This window comes from Aquarana catesbeiana, linkage group LG01 (genome assembly GCF_042186555.1).
Source record: "Aquarana catesbeiana isolate 2022-GZ linkage group LG01, ASM4218655v1, whole genome shotgun sequence".
Lineage (NCBI taxonomy): Eukaryota > Metazoa > Chordata > Amphibia > Anura > Ranidae > Aquarana > Aquarana catesbeiana.
In genome coordinates this window covers 886,531,265-886,553,333 of record NC_133324.1, presented here as the reverse complement: position 1 = coordinate 886,553,333, position 22,069 = coordinate 886,531,265, and positions in this window count along the sequence as shown.

Here is a 22,069-nt window from a genome sequence, read left to right as displayed (position 1 = left end):
GTTTGGGGCCCCAGGGGACATGTATCAATGCAAAAAAAAGTTTTAAAAACGGACGCTTTTTCAGGAGCAATGATTTATTAATGCTTAAAGTGAAACAATAAAAATGAAATATTCCTTTCAATATCGTGCCTGGGTGGAAAAAAAGTCATTTAAAACTGCTCCCGGCAATAATGAATTGTTGGATAGAGGGAATATAGATAAAAATCATTGAAAAAAATGGCATGGGTCCCCCCCCCAGTCCATTACCAGGCCCTTTGGGTCTGGTATGAATATTAAGGGGAACTCCGCACCAAAAAAAAAATGCGTGGGGGCCCCCCAAAAGCCATACCGGGCCCTTCAGGTCTGGTATGGATTTTAAAGGGAACCCTGCGCCAAAATAAAAAAATGGTGTAAGGTCCCCCCCCCCAAAATCCATACCAGACCCTTATCCGAGCACGCAACCTGACAGGTCGCAGGAAAAGGGGGGGCGAGAGAGCGCTCCCCCTGAACCGTACCAGGCCACATGCCCTCAACATGGAGAGGATGCTTTGGGGTCCCCCAAAGCATCTTGTTCCCATGTTGATGGTACAAGGGCCTCATTCCCACAACCCTTGCTCGGTGGTTGTGGGTGGGTCTTCTGGTGGGGGGCTAATCGGAATCTGGAAGCCCCCTTTAACAAGAGGACCCCCAGATCCCGCCCCCCCATAGGAATGAGTAGGGGTACATTGTACCCCTACTCATTCACCTAAAAAAGTGTCAAAATGTTAAAAATTACAGTAGACAATTTGGGACAAGTCCTTTTTTAAAAAAACAAAAAAAGAACTGTGCTAACAGCTAACAGCTGTTATATAGCTGAGGGCGGGACCACCTGGTGATGTAAACGGGTGACCCTGTGATCGAAGATGAATGGACATCGTGGGATAGTTTTTTTCAAATGTTTTTTAATAAAGGACTCGTCCAAAATTATCTACTGTAATTTTTAAAATTTTGACACTTTTTTTGGTGAATGAGTAGGGGTACAATGTACCCAATACCCATTCACATAGGAGGCAGGCCGGGATCTGGGGGTACCCTTGTTAAAGGGGACTTCCAGATTCCTATAAGCCCCCCGCCCGCAGACCCCCACAACCACCGAGCAAGGGTTGTGGGGAGGAGGCCCTTGTCCCCGTCAGCATGGGGACAAGGTGCTTTGGGGGACCCCAAAGCATCCTCCCCATGTTGTGGGCATATGCCCTGGTACGGTTATGGAGGGGGGGCACTATCTCATCCCCCCTTTTCCTGTGGTCTGCCAGGTTGCATACTCATATAAGGGTCTGGTATGGATTTTGGGGAGAACCCCTACAACATTTAAGAAAAAAAATTGGCGCAGGGTTCCTCTTAATTACCATACCAGACCTGAAGAGCCTGGTATGGATTTTGGGGGGACCCCCATGCATTTTTTTAAAATTTTGTTGCGGAGTTCCCCTTAATATTCATACCAGACCAAAAGGGCCTGGTAATGGACTGGGGGGGAACCCATGCCATTTTTTTCAATGATTTTTATCTATGTTGCTGGGTTCCGATGATACATTACAGCCGTGAGCAGTTTTACATGACCGTTTTTCCTATAGAAATTTAATTTTGCTGTGGGATTGTTATAAACACGGGAAAAATGCGCTACTTTACAGGCATACTAAGGACACCCCCCAGGCATGATTTTTAAAGGAATATTTCATTTTTATTGTTTCACTTTAAGCATTATTAAAATCACTGCTCCACAAAAAACGGCTGTTTTAAAAACTTTTTTTTCATTGATACATGTTCCCTGGGGCAGGACCCAGGTCCCCATACACTTTTTATGGCAATAACTTGCATATAAGCCTTTAAAATTAGCAGTTTTGGTTTTTCATGTTAGTATCAGGGCAGAATCGTCATGAAAGTTGCATATGAATACGTCCCCCTGCATGAAAACACTGCTCTCAAGGCAGCTACCCCTTCAACCACCAGAGCTCCCAGGGCAGCTGCCTCTTAAGTTGATACAATCACAGAAAAACATGCAAAGCGGGCTTGGGTGCCCTTCATTCTTAGTGGCACCCCAAACACAGTGCGATTTTACTGAAAATATGTTGATCGACTAAAACCTGCGAAAATCATGGCAAATAGCGTGTGTTAAAGGTGTGCCTGGCTTAGGGACTAAATATGGTTCTTGAGCGTCTTTGTCACAACAAATGCACATAGGGCAGCCCATTCTAGTGAATGGGCTGCCCTATGCGCGACACACAGAAACGCACGTTAATCACTCAAAAAAATCACGAGTGGGGGGTTCAAGGGGGTTTAGTATGGTGTATCTGACAATCACTGACTGTTCTGTGCTGTGGTGTTGAACTATATTCAGTTGGTCCAACAGATGTGAGTGCTTACCACAATTTCAGTAGATGTAGGGGGTAGCTACAATGTTACTATCATGGAGGATGATAGCAGGCCTTTGGCCAAATCAGCAACAGATGGGGAATGCTGACATCACTGACCTAATATGGCCACAAAGCCGTAAATGAACAATGTAATTGAGCAAATATGATCATGTGGCCATATTTGGTCAATTTCCCTGGCTGCAGCTGATTGGGCTGGAGACCTGCTATCATGTAACAGCCTATCACGGGTTCAGGTCAAACTGAATCCAGCTGTAACCTTAGGTTATCACTAGTTATAAGCAGGCCAGGTTCAGTGCGCAAACAGCAATAACAGTATGGGAGCAAGGAAGTAACGTAGCCAGAGATCAAATTGATAGTCTAGGGCAGGGATTTGCAATTAGCGGACCTCCAGCTGTTGCAGGACTACAAGTTCCATGAGGCATAGCAAGACTCTGACAGCCACAAGCATGACACCCAGAGGCAGAGGCATGATGGGACTTGTAGTTTTGCAACAGCTGAAGGCTCGCTAATTGAATATCCCTGGTCTAGGGTATCAGGTTTAAAATGCAGAGTGATGCAGAATGGTCAGTGAATTCAAATCCAAGGGTTGGTACATGAGCAGTGGTAATTAACACCATCCCTCTGGCCTATCGCAGATTGAGGGCCAGGCAGGCCTTTCGTCCTATACTGTCCTCTCAGAACGCGCCGCTCGCATGCCGACGCATTGGTGCGATCTGTCACCAGCTGTGTCCACCGGACTGATCACTATACCGGCCCGCTGCCAGTATCGTGTGATCACTGTGACTAATCACAGCTTCCTTTCATGCCATCCATTGTATACAATTGTGTTGCTAGCTGTGATTGGTCACAGTGATCACATGGTGCAGACAGCGTCACTCACAGACCATCTGTACCAGCTTTGGCCAAACACAGCTAATAACAAAAGACACTGAATGAATACTTTAATTCAGTAAAATGATACCAATGAAATTCACTGATGTAAGCAATCGTAATGTGTAAAAAAAAAAAAAAAAAATGTAATCCTGATCACGTCTCCAGAGTAGTACAGTGTTACTATGTGAACACTGTATTGCGCTGGTCACAGTGTTTTTTAAAAAAAAGTAATGTATTAAAGTAAAAAAAAAAATGTATTAAAAAAATTGAAAAATAAATTATTATTTTTTTTTACATATTGTCACCAGTCAGTGTCCCTGATCACTGCCACACCAGATATGTGATAATGCTGTACTGCACTGGTGACAGTATGTAAAAAAGAAAAAATTTTGAAAAATTAAATATGTTTCTTACTAAATAACTTGGACTGTCTTTTTTTGAGGGGGGGGGGGGTGTGTTTGTACTGTCCTGGCATTGTAGGGCCTCAAGATGTTAGATATACTGTATATATAGTTTGTGGACTCTATAACTTTCCTACAGACTAAATAATAAACACTGATTTGGGTTATTTTCACCAGGGAAATGTAGCAGAATACATTTTGACCTAAATTTATGAAGAAAGGTCATTTATTTTCAAAATTGTATAACAGAAACAAAGAAAAACTTATTTTTTTTTTTAAAAAACAAACAGGGTTGATTAAATACCACCAAAAGAAAGCTGTATTTGTGTGAAAAAAAATTATAAAAATTTCTTATGGGTATAGTGTAGCATGATCGCACAATTGCCATTCAAAGTGTGAGAGTTAAAAATTGACCTGGGCAGAAAGGGAATAAAAGTGCCAGTATTAAAGTGGTTAAAGTGGAGGGCCACCCTGAAAAAAAAAATTACACCAAAAATCCTAAAAAAAAAAAAAACATTTGAAAAAAAAGAAAAAATTTTAAACTTACCTAAACCCTTGTTGCTAGGCAGTCTTCCTAATCTGCCTCTTCCTTTTCCACGGTGTCTTCTGCTCCTCGGTGAGCGGCCCCGTTGTCTTCTGGGAACTGTGTGTGTTCCCAGAACACCACGGGGCCAATCACAGAGCTCCGCGCCGCTCGCGCGTGCGCAGTAGGAAACTGGCAGTGAAGCCGCAAGGCTCCACTGCCTGTTTCTCTTACCTAGGATGGCGGTGCCGGGACCCGAGAGCCGAGGGACAGGCCGGCCTCGGGCGGCCGACATCGCGGGCACCCAGGACAGGTAAGTACTTATTTAAAGTCAGCAGTTACAGTGTTTGTAACTGCTGACTTTTAATTTTTTTTTTTTTTAGGCCGGAGTCCCGCTTTAAGGACAGTGTAGCAGAAGCAACAAGGGCAGGATACTGCCAAAAGAGTTCGGCAAGAAACTGGGTATCAATGAAGACTGACCAGATGATCACACAAGGGACTATCCAGATCCTTGGGGTGCTCAGTAAGAAGAGCCACTGCCAGGCACAGCAGGACCCCTGAGTTTGGATCCTGATATAAGGGTTTGTTCTACATTCTGCTTTAAAATCATTGGGTAGGCTCTGTCCCTTCATAAGGTTAACTGCAACATCTTCACATTTACCTATTAAAAGCCCGTTGATCAGTTTGGAGAAAATAAAAGGGATATTGTTCGGGCAGTCCAGTGTGGAATGTTGTTTTACCTTACTTTACCTTTAGCTTTTATGTTCTCAGGGATTATGCAGTTGTATGAAATATAATGTAGTTCTTGTTTTACATATCATCGTAATGCATTATCCATATTTTTTATATTTGAATAAAGTAATGTTTCCAGTATTCACGGCTTTACTACAAATGGGATAGCTATAGATAAACCCTGTAATCTTTTTTGAAAGCTGCTCTTATGTTGTCTACATCGGCAGACGGAAGACATTTTTAGTAAGCTTATTGATGCACTGTTAAAGTGAAGCTTGGATAATCCCAGTCTAGATCTCCTGAGCACTCACCACTTTATGGGTTCACAATCCTGTTTGACAAGATGCGCTGCTGCTGTATTTTAGCAATATTCTATTGTTGGTTACCTTGTCATTTTCTTATTTAGCATGTTTGAATACATGACTTTACCAAACTTTGTACATAGCAGACTAATAAAATAATCTCTCTGAACCATAGGTGTGCTCAGCCTACTGCATTAGGGTGTGCACCCCAAATTTATTAAAAACATGGACAGTGTTAGTAGGGCAGAGGTTGGTATCAGTAGGGCAATGGATGGTGTCAGTAGTTTTTTATTTTTATTATATTTTAAAAAAAATTTTTAGGAGCCCTGTTCGGCGGCATTGGTGCAACAGCAGCATGGGGAATCGGCGCCTCTCAAGGAGATTAGGGTGTGCCCAGGCACACCCGGCACACCCCCTGCGCACGCCTATGCTCTGAACTTTAGGAACAAACTAGAACTATTAAGTCCAGTGGCAGGGCATGGTCATACACTGCGCAGGGCAAGGATGCCAAAATGTGCCCCCCGCCACCCTATTTAAAAACACAAGTCAGTGTCTTTTTCAAGACTAAATATACAGTATCTCACAAAAGTGATTACACCCCTCACAATTTTGTAAATTTTTATTATATCTTTTTATGTGACAACACTGAAGAAATGACACTTTGGTACAATGTAAAGTAGTGAGTGTACAGCTTGTATAACAGTGTAAATTTGCTGTCCTCTCAAAATAACTCAACACACAGCTATTAATGTCTAAACCGCTGGCAACAAAAGTGAGTACACCCCTAAGTAAAAATGTCCAAATTGCCCAAAGTGTCAATATTTTCTGTGGCTGCCATTTTTTTCCATCACTGCCTTAACCCTCTTGGGCATGGAGTTCACCAGAGCTTCACAGGTTGCCACTGGAGTCCACTTCCACTCCTCCATGACGACATCACAGGGCTGGCGAATGTTAGAGACCTTGCACTCCTCCACCTTCCGTTTGAGGATGCCCCACAGATGCTCAATAGGGTTTAGGTCTGGAGACATGCTTGGCCAGTCCATCACCTTTACCCTCGGCTTCTTTAGCAAGGCAGTGGTCGTCTTGGAGGTGTGTTTGGGGTCATTATAATGTTGGAATACTGCCCTGCGGCCCAGTCCCTGAAGGGAGGGGATCATACTCGGCTTCAGTATTTCACAGTACATGTTGGCATTCATGGTTCCCTCAATGAACTGTAGCTCCCCAGTGCCAGCAGCATTCATGCAGCCCCAGACCATGACATTCCCACCACCATGCTTTGTTTTTGTACTCCTCACCTGATTGTCGCCACACACGCTTGACACCATCTGAACCAAATAAGTTTATCTTGGTCTCATCAGACCCCAGGACATCCAGTCCTGCTTGTCTTCAGCAAACTATTTGTGGGCTTTCTTGTGCATCATCTTCAGAAGAGGCTTCCTTCTGGGACGACAGCCATGCAGACCAATTTGATGCAGTGTGCGGCGTATGGTCTGAGCACTGACAGGCTGACCCCCCACCTCTTCAACCTCTGCAGCAATGCTGGCAGCACTTATACGTCTATTTCCTAAAGACAACCTCTGGATATGACGCTGAGCACGTGCACTCAACTTCTTTGGTCGACCATGGCGAGGCCTGTTCTGAGTGAAACCTGTCCTGTTAAACCACTGCATGGTCTTTGCCACCATGCTGCAGCTCAGTTTCAGGGTATTGGAAATCTTCTTATAGCCTAGGCCATCTTTACAGTATGTAGAGCAAAATTTTTTTTTTTCAGATCCTCAGAGTTCTTTGCCATGAGGTGCCATGTTGAACTTCCAGTGGCCAGTATGAGAGAGTGAAAGCGATAACACCAAATTGAACACACCTGCTACCAATTCACACCTGAGACCTTGTAACACTAATGAGTCACATGACACCGGAGAGGGAAAACGGCTAATTGGGCCCAATTTGGACATGTTCACTTAGGGGTGTACTCACTTTTGTGAGCGGTTTAGACATTAATTGCTGTGTGTTGAGTTATTTTGAGGGGACAGCAAATTTACACTTTTATACAAGCTGTACACTCACTACTTTACATTGTAGCAAAGTGTCATTTGTTCAGTGTTGTAACATGAAAAGATCTAATAAAATAATTACAAAAATGTGAGGGGTGTACTCACTTTTGTGAGACACTATATGTAAGGGCTATGTAAGGGCTATGTATGGGCTCATTCACACTATGGGAACGAAGGTCACCGCAAGGATATAAAGAAAACAGTTGTGCCGTGTTCACACCGTAATGCAGCTGTGATGTGCGAAAATGCAGCCTGTTGCCGTGACTCATCTATTTGCATATTTGTTGCAGCTCACTCATATGCACATATCATGGTGGTTCGTTCATAGGCAAATCATGCTCCCTTATATGTATTTCATTGGTGCAATTATCTCAGGATTGACTCGACAGATTCGAAGAAAGAAGACCAAATACCTCAATTTCATAAAGTGAATCTGGAAGCCCTATAATCAAGGCAGAGTATCTGATTTCTTTCTATGTTTTTATTATTCACAATTTAATTTTTTTCACTGTCAGATGCATTTCTCGTTAGTTTGAAGATTTCAGGAGCCCGTAGCGGTTCTGCTCCATCACAGCTGCTGGTCTCACTCCAGAATCCTAGTTTTGGCTATGACATTCTCCTTGTCTGTCCACCTGCAAAGTGATTGATATAGCCAGTGCCTGGGTGGAGACCAAATCTAATTTAAGCCAGCCAAACCTGCAGTCTCATGCATGTGATATTGGGCTCAATTCATTAAAGATTATCTTATGAGACAATTGAATCACGTGACACGTTTTCCAATTGTCTCATAAGATAATGAAAATGTAAATTCACTATCAACTCATGAGGTATTTACCTCAAAAAGCAAAAACACTCGGTAAATACCTCATAAAACAGTGTTAAAGTTAATTCTCTAAGGAAATAAATAAACAAATGCACGAGTTTAATAAGCATTGGTCCAGGCATGGGATATTTAAGGAGTGTAAAAATATAATAGCCAATTTGTAGTAGTCTATCTTTTTGGATCAGTTTCTCAAAAGTAATGCATAGAAACCTAAATATGGAAAAACACAGAAACATAGGGTCTGATTTACTTAACCACTTGCCGCCTGCCCTATTACAAAATGATGGCAGCAAAGTGGTTTGATATTCCTGACTGGACGTCATATGACGTGATCAGGATATCAAGCCCCCGGGGGCGCGCATCGCGGTGATCGTTGTTGCAGGGTGTCAGTCTGACACCCTGCACCACCGATCTAGGTAAAGAGTCTCTGACGGAGACTCTACCACGGGATCAGCCGTGTCCAATCACGGCTGATCACGTTGTAAATAGGAAGAGCCGGTGATCGGCTTTTCCTCACTCGCGTCTGACAGACGCGTGTAGAGGAGAGCCGATCGGCTGCTCTCCTGACAGGGGATCCTACCCAGGACCACCAGGGAAGCCACCCAGGACCACCAGGATGGCCACCACATGGACCACCAGGTATGTCCCCTAGACCACCAGGGAAACACCAATATGTGCCCAGGCAGCTGCCAATCTGTGCCCAGGCAGCTGCCAATCAGTGCCCACTCCAATGCCTACCACTGCCAGTACCACCAGGGATGCCTATCAGTGCTGCGTATCAGTGCCCATCAGTGCCACGTATCAGTGCCCAGCAGTGCCGCCTATCAGTGCCACCTTTCAGTGCCCATCAGTGTCGCCTATCAGTGCCCATCAGTGCCAACCAGTGCCACCCAGTGCCACCCATGAGTGCCCATCAGTGCCGCCTATCAATGCCCATCAGTGCTGCATATCAGTGCCACCCATCAGTGCCGTCTACCAGTGCCCATCAGTGCCGCATATCAGTGCCCATCGTCAGTGCCCGTTGGTGCCACCTCATCGGTGCCGCTGTATCAGTGCCTGTCAGTGCCGCCTTATCAGTGCCCATCAGTGAAAGAGAAAACGTATTATTTCCAAATTTTTTTAACAGAAACAAAAGCAAAACTTTTATTTTTTTCAAAATTTTCGGTCTTTTTTTATTTGTTTAGCAAAAAATAAAAACCGCAGAGGTGATCAAATACCACCAAAAGAAAGCTCTATTTGTGGGAACAAAATGATAAAAATTTAGTTTGGGTACAGTGTAGCATGACCGCTGAATTGTCATTCAAACTGTGACAGCACTGAAAGCTGAAAATTGGTCTGGGCAGGAGGGTGTCTAAGTGCCCAGTATTGAAGTGGTTAAAGGAGAAGTCCAGCCCCCAGGCTGGGCTTATCTAAAGGGTCACAGGAGTGCAATTCGTTTTGCATTCCCTGTGATCCGTTTTCAGCAGAGAGCAGACTGAAGTCCTCTCTCTGCTGACGTCACAGGAATTAGTCCAGGCACCGAGTCATCACGACAATGCTGATGTCCATCTCAGCGAGCCGCTGAGAGACTGAGACGGACGCTCTCCACCCCTCTATAGCTCAGCGCTTCAGTGAGCGTGGAGGAGCAGAGCGGAGAGCTGCTGACTGACAGGCAGCAGCTCTCCGCTCAGGGAGCTGAGAGAACCGAGCCATCGGCAATGTTCGATCGCTCGGTTCTCAGTGCAGAAACGCCGGGTGACAGATGCAGCATTGGTCTGATGCTGCATCCACCTAGGTAAGTAGGATGGGTTAAAAAAAACATGCTTCTCTTTTAACCACTTGAAGACCAGTCATTTTCTGGCACTTTTTGTTCACATGTAACAATACATTTTTTGGTTAGAAAATTACTTAGAACCCCCAAACAGAGGCTCTAGAGAATAAATTGTTGTGTTTTACAATTTTTCTATGTCACACGGTATTTGCACAGCGGTTTTTCAAACGCAATTTTTTTGGGAAAAAATACTCTTTTTTTTAATTTTTATGCAAAAAACACAATACATAGCCCAATTTGTTGTAAAATATAAAAGATGATGTTACACTGAATAAATAGATATCAAACATGTCACACTTTAAAATTGCGCACACCCGTGCATCAGCGAAAAATAACATACATTTTACTATCCATAGGTGACATTTTTAAAGCCTTTACAAGTTACCACTTTAGATTTATTGAGGAGAATTACTGCTCAGTAGGGATGAGCCGAACACCCCCCGGTTCGGTTTGCACCAGAACCTGCGAACGGACCGAAAATTCGCACGAACGTTAGAACCCCATTGACGTCTATGGGACTTGAACGTTCGAAATCAAAAGTGCTCATTTTAAAGGCTAATTTGCATGGTATTGTCCTAAAAAGGGTTTGGGGACCCGGGTCCTACCCCAGGGGACTTGTATCGATGCAAAAAAAACTTTTAAAAACGGCCGTTTTTTCGGGAGCAGTGATTTTAATGATGCTTAAAGTAAAAAAAAAAAAAAGTGAAATATTCCTTTAAATATCGTACCTGGGGGGTGTCTATAGTATGCCTGTAAAGTGGTGAGTGTTTCCCATGTTTAGAACAGTCTCTGCACAAAATGTCATTTTTAAAGGAAAAAATCTCGTTTAAAACTGCTTGCGAGTTTAATGTAATGTCGGGTCCCGGCAATATGGATGAAAATCAGTGAGACAAACGGCATGGGTACCCCCCAGACCATTACCAGGCCCTTTGGGTCTTGTATGGATATTAAGGGCAACCCCGCACCCAAATTAAAATAAGGAAAGGTGTGGGGCCACCAGGCCCTATATACTCTGAACAACAGTATACAGGCGGTGCAAACAAGACAGGGACTGTAGGTTTGTTGTTAAGTAGAATCTGTTTGTAATTTTTAACAGGTACATTTTTAACGTGTTTAGCTCCAGCCAAAAAATCTTTTTTAAGCTTTTTGGAAAACATAGGGAAGGGTTATCACCCCTGTGACATTTGTTTTGCTGTCTTTCCTCCTCTTCAGAAGATTTCACCTCACTTTTTGTCCCAATGACAAATGTTTTTTGAAAATTTGGGTTTTTTTGTGGAACAAGGATTGGAAAGCATCAGTGGAAAGGAGAAATGTTTTTCCCATATATTCTCTTACAGGAGAGAATTTCCCTTCCTAGGGGTAGATTTCATCTCACTTCCTGTTGTCTCCTTCTGTTTGAAAGTAGGAGTCGTTTGTAAGTTAGATGTTTGAAAGTAGGGGCCTGCCCTATATACTCAGCAGAAATTTGGGCCTTAGGTGTTGTTGTGGCCACAACACTGTAAGCCCTCACAGGGCCCTGCTGTGAAATATTAGATCAAGAATTGTAATTACATGCCCCTGTTGAACAAGGGCAGAAAAATTGGGCCTTTGGTGGTGGTGGTGCCACAACACTGTAAGTCCTCACTCGCTCTTTGTGGGTGCAGAAATGGGCCCTGCTGTGAAATACTAGATCAAGAATTGTAATTACATGCCCCTGTTGAACAGGGGCTGAAAAATTAGGCCTTAGGCACTGGTGCTGGTGCCACAACACTGCAACCCCTCACAGATACTCTAGTTGGAACGCAGAAATGAGCCCTGCTGCAAAGTATTGCATCAAAAATTGTAATAACACGCCCCTGTTAAACAGGGGCTGAACAATTGGGCCTTAGGCACTGGTGCTGGTGCCACAACACTGCAACCCCTCACAGATACTCTAGTTGGAACGCAGAAATGAGCCCTGCTGCAAAGTATTGCATCAAAAATTGTAATTACAGGCCCCTGTTAAACAGGGGCTGAAAAATTGGGCCTTAGGCACTGGTGCTGGTGCCACATCACTGCAACCTCTCACAGATACTCTAGTTGGAACGCAGAAATGAGCCCTGCTGCAAAGTATTGCATCAAAAATTGTAATTACATGCCCCTGTTAAACAGGGGCTGAAAAATTGGGCCTTAGGCACTGGTGCTGGTGCCACAACACTGCAACCCCTCACAGATACTCTAGTTGTAACGCAGAAACGAGCCCTGCTGCAAAGTATTGCATCAAAAATTGTAATTACACGCCCCTGTTAAACAGAGGCTGAAAAATTGGGCCTTAGGCACTGGTGGTGGCGCCCAGAACCAAAAATGTTCTTACAAGCTATCAGCGTGATGATTGAGGAGGAAGAGGATAATTACTCAGGGATAGTCACTCAGCATCAGTATAGGCAGTCTTTGAAGGGATCTGAGATTTAAAAAAAAATTATTCGGTTACATCAGCATCAGGTGCTTGGTAGCTGGTGGTGATCCAAGACTGATTCATTTTTATGAAGGTCAGTCGATCGACCGAGTCGGTGGACAGACGCACCCTGCGATCGGTTACAAAGCCTCCAGCAGCACTGAATGTGCGTTCCGAAAGGACACTGGATGCAGGACAGGCCAGTAGCTCAATTGCATACTGTGCAAGCTCTGGCCAGTGATCCATCCTCAAGACCCAGTAACCCAGAGGATTTTCAGTGGGAAAGGTGTCCAAGTCAGATCTTGCCCCTAGGTATTCCTGCACCATGTAAAACAGACGCTGGCGATGGTTGCTGGAACCGATCATACATTGGGGCTGTGGACCAAAAAATTGTCTGAATGCATCGGTCAGACGGCCACCTTCTCCACCGCTCCTTCTTTGACTGACCGAAGCCTCAGCAACACGTTGTCCAGAAACAGGAGTTTGTAACCTCCCAGTCTCTGGGAACGCGTTGCACAGACCTTTCTGCAAGGCCTCCCGAAGATGTTTCATCCTCTGCTCCCTCTGCGATGGCAAGATAAGGTCCGCAACCTTACCCTTGTAACGTGGATCAAGGAGGGTTGCCAGCCAGTATTGGTCCTTCTCCTTGATACCACGAATACGAGGATCCTTCCGCAGGCTTTGCAGGATCAGGGAGGCCATGCAGCGTAGGTTTGCTGAGGCATTCGGTCCGGAGTCCTCTGGGTCACTAAGGACAACATGGTCCGCAGCCACCTCCTCCCATCCACGTACAAGTCCATGTGTTTCTTGGGACTGATCCCTTAAAGACTTCTGCTGATGCTGAGTGCCAGGCTCCACCTCCATACTGACACAATCTTCCTTCTCCTCCTCCTCCTCCTCCTCCTCCTCCTCTTCCTGTGTGATCGGCGGGCACACAGGAACACTGTCTGGATAAAGGGGGCCTTGAGAGCTAAGGAAGTCCTCCTCTTCCTGCCTCTGTTCTGCCTCAAGTGCCCTGTCCATTATTCCACGCAGCGTGTGCTCCAACAGGTGGTCAAGGGGGACAGTGTCACTGATGCATGCACTGTTACTGCTCACCATCCTCGTGGCCTCCTCAAATGGTGACAGGACAGTGCATGCATCCCTGATCATGGCCCACTGGCGTGGGGAAAAAAAACAAGCTCCCCTGACCCTGTCCTGGTGCCATAGTTGCACAGGTACTCATTGATGGCCCTCTGCTGCATGTGCAGCCGCTGCAGCATGGCCAACGTTGAGTTCCACCTGGTGGGCATGTCACAGATTAGGCGGTTCTTGGGCAGGTTAAACTCCTTTTGGAGGTCCGTCAGCCGAGCACTGGCATTATATGACCGGCGGAAATGCACACAGACTTTCCTGGCCTGCCTCAGGACATCCTGTAAGCCCGGGTACCTGCCCAAGAACTGCTGCACCACCAAGTTAAGGACGTGAGCCAAACAGGGCACATGGGTCATTTGTCCCTGTCGGAGGGCAGAGAGGAGGTTGGTGCCATTGTCACAAACCACCATTCCTGCCTTAAGTTGGCGTGGCGTCAACCACCTCTGAACCTGCCCCTGCAGAGCTGACAGAACCTCTGCCCCTGTGTGGCTCCTGTCCCCCCAAGCACACCAGCTCAAGCACTGCATGGCATCTTTTGGCCTGCGTACTTGCATAGCCCCTTGAACGGCTACAGAGCACCGCTGGTTTCGAGGACAAAGCACAGGAAGAGGCCATGGAGGAAGAAGAAGAGGAGGGGGTGGAGGAGAGAGGTGTGTCACAATCATTAGCATTTTGGAGGCGTGGTGGCAGAACAACCTCCAACACTACTGCACCTTGTCCTGCATCCTTCCCAGTTGCCAGCAGAGTCACCCAATGCGCTGTGAAACTTAGGTAACGTCCCTGTCCATGCCTGCTGGACCATGAGTCAGCGGTAATATGCACATTACCGCTGACTGCCCTGTCCAGCGAGGCATGGACATTGCCTTCCCCTGCCGGTAGAGAGCCGGAATCGCCTTCCATGAGAAAAAGTGGCGTTTGGGTACCTGCCACTGAGGAACCGCACATTCCACAAACTCACGGAAGGGGGCAGAGTCTACCAACTGAAAAGGCAGCAGTTGAAGTGCTAGCAATTTTGCCAAGCTAGCATTCAACCGCTGGGCATGTGGATGGCTGGGAGCAAACTTCTTTCGGCGGTGCAGCAGCTGGGGCAGGAAAATTTGCCTGGTACAATCTGACGTCGGTGTACCAAAAGCAGGTTGCCCACAAGTACTTGGCTGTGACACACCTAATTCTACACCTTCATTCCTCTCAGTGCAGGTCTCAGAGAGGACTGAAGGTATAGTGGGGTTGGAGATCTCAGCTGATGAGGAGCAAGGAGAGGTCCTCTTTGTTCTTTGGTGTGGGTCTTTTAGATACGCTTGCCAACGAACTGCATGGCAGGTCAACATATGTCTGGTCAAGCATGTGGTACCCAAGCGGGAGATGTTTTGGCCACACGAGATACGCTTGAGACATATGTTGCAAATAGCAGCGGTGCGATCTGATGCACTCGTCTCAAAAAAGGCCCACACCAAAGAACTTTTTGAATATTGCGCAGAGACTGCAGCGCCCTGCACATGTGGAGCTTTGGGGTGTGATGCAATCAAGGTGCTGCCCTTAGGCTGGCCCCTGGAGGGCATCCTGCCTCGTTGGTGATGTGCCGCCTCCTCCTCCTCCTCTCTCCTATCAGGCACCCACGTTGAGTCAGTGACCTCATCATCCCCTCCCTCCTCATCACTGGAGCAAACCTGGCAGTATGCTGCAGCAGGAGGAGCATGACTGCCAGATTGCTGTCCTTCTTGGGCACCCCCTCTGTCCGTGCTCACGTTACTGCCTTCATCGAGCTCAGTATCATCATCAGAGCCTTCCAAACGCTGGGCATCCTCCTGGAGCATGTACCCAACACTGTGGTCAAACAGTTCGAGGGACTCCTCAGGAGGACATGGTGGGGCTAGGGAAGGAGGCACTGATGACATTGAGCCAAGGGAAGAGGCCGCTGCTTTGCCAGACAAAGTACCCTGGGCATGGGTGAGAGAGGATGAGGAGGATGAGGACGGCTTGGTCATCCACTCGACCAAGTCTTCCGCATGTTGCGGCTCAACACGGCCAGCTGCCGAAAAAAAGGCCAAGCGTGTCCCATGGCCACGTGCTGATGAGGATGCACCATCTCCACGACCAGCACTAGATACAAAGCCTGCTTGCCCTCTCTTATTGGCTTGTGACTGTCTGCCTCTCCTTCTTGGCCTTCCAGACATACTAATGGCCTGTAGCTGCACTAAGCTGGGATATATATATATATATATATATATATATATATATATATATATATGTACTGATACTGCAGCTAGCAAAATCAACTGCCTGCCTGTAGTATGAGAACACCACCAACCTTCTACAGGTAGCTTTAGCTGAACACTGTGCAGAGCTCGCAAAAAACAAACTTGTAGCTTTTTTAGCTGCCTGCGGTAGTGATAGGATCAGGAAAACACCACCAACCTTCTACAGGTAGCTTTAGCTGAACACTGTGCAGAGCTCGCAAAAAAATAACTTGTAGGTTTAGCTGGACACTGTGAGGAGGACGCACCACACTAACTTGTAGTTTTAGCTGAACACTGTGAGCAGGACGCACCGCACTAACTTGTAGGTTTAGCTGAACACTGTGAGGTGGACGCACTGCACTAACTTGTAGTTTTAGCTGAACACTGTGAGCAGAACGCACAGCACTAACTTGTAGTTTTAGCTGTACACTGTGAGCAGGACGCACCGCACTAACTTGTAGTTTTAGCTGAACACTGTGAGCAGGACGCACAGCACTAACTTGTAGTTTTAGCTGTACACTGTGAGCAGGACGCACCGCACTAACTTGTAGGTTTAGCTGAACACTGTGAGCAGGACGCACTGCACTAACTGTAAATAGTCTAGCTGCCTGACTGTGGTACTAATAGGATCAAAAGAACACCAGCAATTTTCTTCAGGTAGCTGTAAATACTGTAACAAGACAAGCCTGCCTGTCAGTAAGAAGATAACAGGAACGGATCTAGCTGAACACTGTGAGTAGGACGCACTGCACTAACGTGTAGCTTTAGATGAACACTGTGCAGAGGTCTCACTACGCTAACTTGTAGGTTTAGCTGAACACTGTGAGGAGGACGCACAGCACTAACTTGTAGTTTTAGCTGAACACTGTGAGCAGGACGCACCGCACTAACTTCTAGGTTTAGCTGAACACTGTGAGGTGGACGCACCACACTAACTTGTAGGTTTAGCTGAACACTGTGAGCAGGACGCACCCCACTAACTTGTAGGTTTAGCTGAATACTGTGAGCAGGACGCACCCCACTAACTTGTAGTTTTAGCTGAACACTGTGAGCAGGATGCACTGCACTAACTGTAAATAGTTTAGCTGCCTGACTGTGGTACTAATAGGATCAAAAGAACACAAGCAATTTTCTTCAGGTAGCTGTAAATACTGTAACAAGACAAGCCTGCCTGTCAGTAAGAAGATAACAGGAATGGATCTAGCTAAACTGAATACAGTGTATATATATATATGGTTCGAGTCGAACATGGGTTCGACTCGAACACGAAGCTCATCCCTACTGCTCAGGATCTGACATTCATGGTGACACCTCACATGTGTGGGACAATCACTGTTTGTGTGCTTGCGGGACTAACCCATGTGTTTGCATTTGCAAGCAAGCATAGGGGGTGACTTACACTTTTTTTTCAATTATTCATTTATTTTCTTTTTTGTAATTTTACACTGTTGCTTACATTTTTTTTATCACTTTTATTGCTGTCACAAGGAATGTAAACATCCCTTGTGACAGCAAAAGGCATGTGACAGGTCCTCTTTATGGAGGGATCGGGGGTCTATAAGACTTCAAATCCCTCCTCTGGACTTAAAAACATTCAAAACACTAAGATCGGTGCTTTTGAATGCTTTCATTTTTTTTTTAAATGCAGCTGTTAACTTCCGGGCAATCCAGAAGTGATGTCATGTCATCGCTTCTGGGTTACTATACCTAACAGCTGATCAAAGCTGACCCAAGCTTTGTTTGGCTGTCCGGCCAGCCAACGGACGTGCCAGCTGGTAGCTCAGGTCTCCTGAGAGCCCAAGCAAGCCACTGAAGCCAAGGAGAAGGTAGGAGGGAACGTCCCCTCCTGCTGCTTGTAATAGAAATCGAGCGGCTAGTTAGAGAGCCACAAGAGAGCCAACCGCCGCTCAGCTGCAGGCATCATCCCGGTACAGTCGCCGCCCTCCTGAAAAATGCCACCCGAGGCAAACACCTTGTTTGCCTCGCGGTAGATACGCCCCTGCCTGCATGCATATGTAAACAGCGATTGTACCACACATATGAGGTATTGCTGTGAATGTCAGAATGAGAGCTCTGTGTAACTCTAAACTGGTAACCTGTACAGGCTTTTTCTCCTAATGAGAGATTCAAAAAGTGATTGTAAACGATCACATTGTAAAACAACCCATTCCTTTTAAAACAGAAATAACAGGCAAAATATTTGTGTAAAGATATAAAAAAAATTATAAATACCTTTTTTTCCCCCTCTGTTCTTAGCTGCATAATAGCTGGCGGAGGAGAAACAGCAGTACACTGAGCTTCCCAGTGAATGGCTGTGCAAGGTGTCAGGACAAGTCTGATCATTGGAGGAGAACAGGCTGAGTTCCTGGCACAGCTAGGGAGCTGTCCATGCTGTGCTCTAATGCCTAGTGTGGCCAGTTTTTAATAGGAACGCTGAGGGACTGGCAGGAACGCCAAGGATTTCACACAAAAAAGCAATACAAAGAGAACAGGATACTTTCTCATACAAGTACATGATACAGCAGACACATATCAGGAATATAAAATGTTGGGTTTACATACTCTTTAAAGAAGAAGTACAGTCAAAGCTCGTTTGGCTGTACTTCTCCTATAGATCACTGGAGTGCATTTCATTCTGCACTCCTGTGACCCATTTTCAAGCCAGCTGTCAGCAGAAGGGATGGGCTGTCTGTTCGAGTCCAACATGAGTTGGACTCGAACATTGGCTGTTCGCCCGTTCGCCGAATAGCAAACAATTTGGGGTGTTCGCGGCAAATTCGAAAGCCGCGGAACACCCCTTAAAAGTCTATGGGAGAAATCAAAAGTGCTAATTTTAAAGGCTAATATGCAAGTTAAAAATAATCAAAAAAGACTGCGCTAGAAAAGACGACATGTGATGTAACTAAACCAACATGATTAAGTGAATAAATAAATACAATTCATCGAGTGTGAAAAATAATAATAATTAGACATAAAAAATCTATTGAAAGTAAGTAAAAGTGACTGAAAAATGAAAGTCCCAAATAAAGTTGAAAAAAGTGACTAAATACAGAAAAAATATATAAAAAATAATCCAAAAGCAGACAGTCCTTGGAGCCAAGGTAGATATTATCGGTGATCCTAGACGTAAAACACCCAGTGAGGAATCCTCCACCTATTAAGATGTAGGCTTACCAGAGGTAAGCTGTAAATCAGCTTACTAGTGGACATCCACTCAGGGGAAATCAGCTCCTCAAGTCTCCTCACAGAAAAGGGGCAGACAGGACCTCTCAATGTAATAGATTCAATCCGCATATCAGGAGGACCCAAAAGGATAAAACAAATTCTCCATAGTGTAAAACTGTATATCATTTATTAAGGTAAAAAGATGATCACACTTACATGTAAAATCACGATAAGAGGCACATAAGATGTATAATATAGTTATTGTTCTAAAAAGTGTTTGGGGACCTGGGTCCCCCAAAATTCCATTATAAACACGGGAAACATGCGCTATTTTACAGGCATACTATAGACACTCCCCCGGTACGAAATTTAAAGGGATTTTTCACTTTTATTGTTTCACTTTAAGCATTATTAAAATCACTGCTCCCGAAAAAACAGCCGTTTTTAAAACTTTTTTTTGCATTGATACATGTCCCCTGGGGTAGGACCCGGGTCCCCAAACACTTTTCATGACAATAATGCCGCGTACACACGGTCGGACTTTTCGTCTACAAAAGTCCAACGGACGCTGACGGACTAAAGCTGGCTGGTAATCCGATCGTGTGTGGGCTTCTCCGGACTTTCAACTGACTTTTTCAGCCTCAAATCCGACGGACTTTAGATTTGAAACATGCTTCAAATCTTTCCGACGGACTCGAGTCCGGTCGAAAAATCCGCTCGTCTGTATGCTAGTCCGACGGACAAAAACCCACGCTAGGGCAGCTATTGGCTACTGGCTATGAACTTCCTTATTTTAGTCCGGTGTACGTCATCACGTAAGAATTCGACGGACTTTTGTGTGATCGTGTGTAGGCAAGTCTGTTCGTTAGAAAGTCCGCCGCAAGTCCGTCGAAAGTCCGTCGAAAGTCTGTCGGACAGGCTGTCGGACTTTTGTAGCTGAAAAGTCCGACCGTGTGTACGCCCCATAACTTGCATATTAGCCTTTAAAACTAGCACTTTTGATTTTTCACGTTCGAGTCCCATAGACTTTAACGGTGTTCGCGCGTTCGAACAAATTTTTTGCTTGTTTGCATATTCTGGATGCGAACCGCGAACCGGGGGGGTGTTCGGCCCATCCCTAGTCAGCAGACGTCCCAGAGCCAGTCCAGGCTGGGAAAACATTGCCACCATACCCATCAACCCAGATGCCTGGATTGGCACCTGGCTCAGCTGAGAGACTGAGCCAGCCACTCCCGTCCCCTCCACAGCCCAGCGCTCCAGTGAAGGGGGGGGGGGGGCAGAGCAGAGGGCTGTTGACTGACAGTCACCAGCTCACTGCTCATTAGGGTGTGAGAACCAAGCAATCAGTGGTGTTTACTCGGTTCTCAACCTTAGAGACGGCAGGGAGAAATGATGCTGCATCCACCTAGATAAGTATGATTGAACTTCTCTTTTAAGTACCATAGTTTGTCGCCATTCCACAGGTGTGCAATTTTAAAACGTGACATGTTAGGTAGCTATTTACTTAGCGTAACATCATCTTTTATATTTTTTACTAAGCAATAAGGTATTATATTGTGTTTGTGTGTGACATAAAAAAATGCAACAATCAACATTTTTTTTTCTCCAGGGCCTTTGCTTTCAGAAAAAACTACGTTTGGGGGTTCTAAGTAATTATCTAGTAAAAAGAAAAAATGCAGATTTTTACATGTATATGAAAAGTGTCAGAATAGGCTTAGTAGTCAAGTGGCTAAGGGCTCATTTACACTTATGTTGGCCCTCGGATCGCTTTTCAGCACCCCTTTTAGCCACTTAAAGCCAGCACCACCGCACTGCAACAACATGCATGGCACATGGTTGCAGGGGGGTTGCGGCATGGTCCCATTCTCTTGAATGGGTGATGTTTGGCAGGTGGTAATGCCACAAAACATGACAGCAGGGTTAATTCTTGCCGCACTGTAATGCAAAGCATCACTGCTGCAAGATGTGTACATACCACCATACAGTTGCCTTTGAAGCTTAGTGGAAGTGGAAAGTGTAAACTAGATGTAGCACCCTTGTCCTGAACAGGGCTGCTAGTAAATTTAGTTGTGCTACAGTCAGGTCCATAAATATTGGGACACCGACACAATTCTAATCTTTTTGGCTCTATACACCACCACAATGGATTTGAAATGAAACGAACAAGATGCACTTTAACTGCATACTTTCAGCTTTAATTTGAGGGTATTTACATCCAAATCAGGTGAACGGTGTAGGAATTACAACAGTTTGTATATGTGCCTCCCACTTTTTAAGGGACCAAAGTAATGGGACAATTGGCTGCTCAGCTGTTCCATGGCCAGGTGTGTTATTCCCTCATTATCCCATTTACATGGAATCTGTTGCTGTCAACTCTCAATATGAGATCCAAAGAGCTGTCACTACCAGTGAAGCAAGCCATCATTAGGCTGAAAAAACAAAACAAACCCATCAGAGAGATAGCAAAAGCATTAGGTGTGGCCAAATCAACTGTTTGGAACATCCTTAAAAAGAAAGAACACATCGGTGAGCTCAGCAACACCAAAAGACCCGGAAGACCACGGAAAACAACTGTGGTGGATGACTGAAGAATTCTTTCCCTGGTGAAGAAAACACCCTTCACAACAGTTGGCCAGGTCAAGAACACTCTCCAGGAGGTAGGTGTATGTGTGTCAAAGTCAACAATCAAGAGAAGACTTCACCAGAGTGAATACAGAGGGTTCACCACAAGATATAAACCATTGGTGAGCCTCAAAAACAGGAAGGCCAGATTAGAGTTTGCCAAACAACATCTATAAAAGCCTTCAGAGGTTCTGGAACAACATCCTATGGACCAGGGGCGGACTGACAACTCATGGGGCCCCCGGGCAATAGGAGATTATGGGGCCCCGGGCAATAGGAGAAGATTATGGGGCCCCCGGGCAATAGGAGATTATGGGGCCCCCAGGCAATAGATTATGGGGCCACACAGTATACACACACACATACAGTATACACACACAGACACACAATATACACACACAGTATACACACACAGAGTACACATACACACACTGAAAGGGTACTGGAGAGGCGGGGCAGCTATAATCTTGGGATTTTAAAAAAAACACAGATTTTTACATACTGTCCCTGGTTTTATTGAGGCTGGCAACCCTGATGGGGCCCCTTATTGGCATGGGGCCCTCGGGCAGTGCCCGAGTGCCCGAATGGTCAGT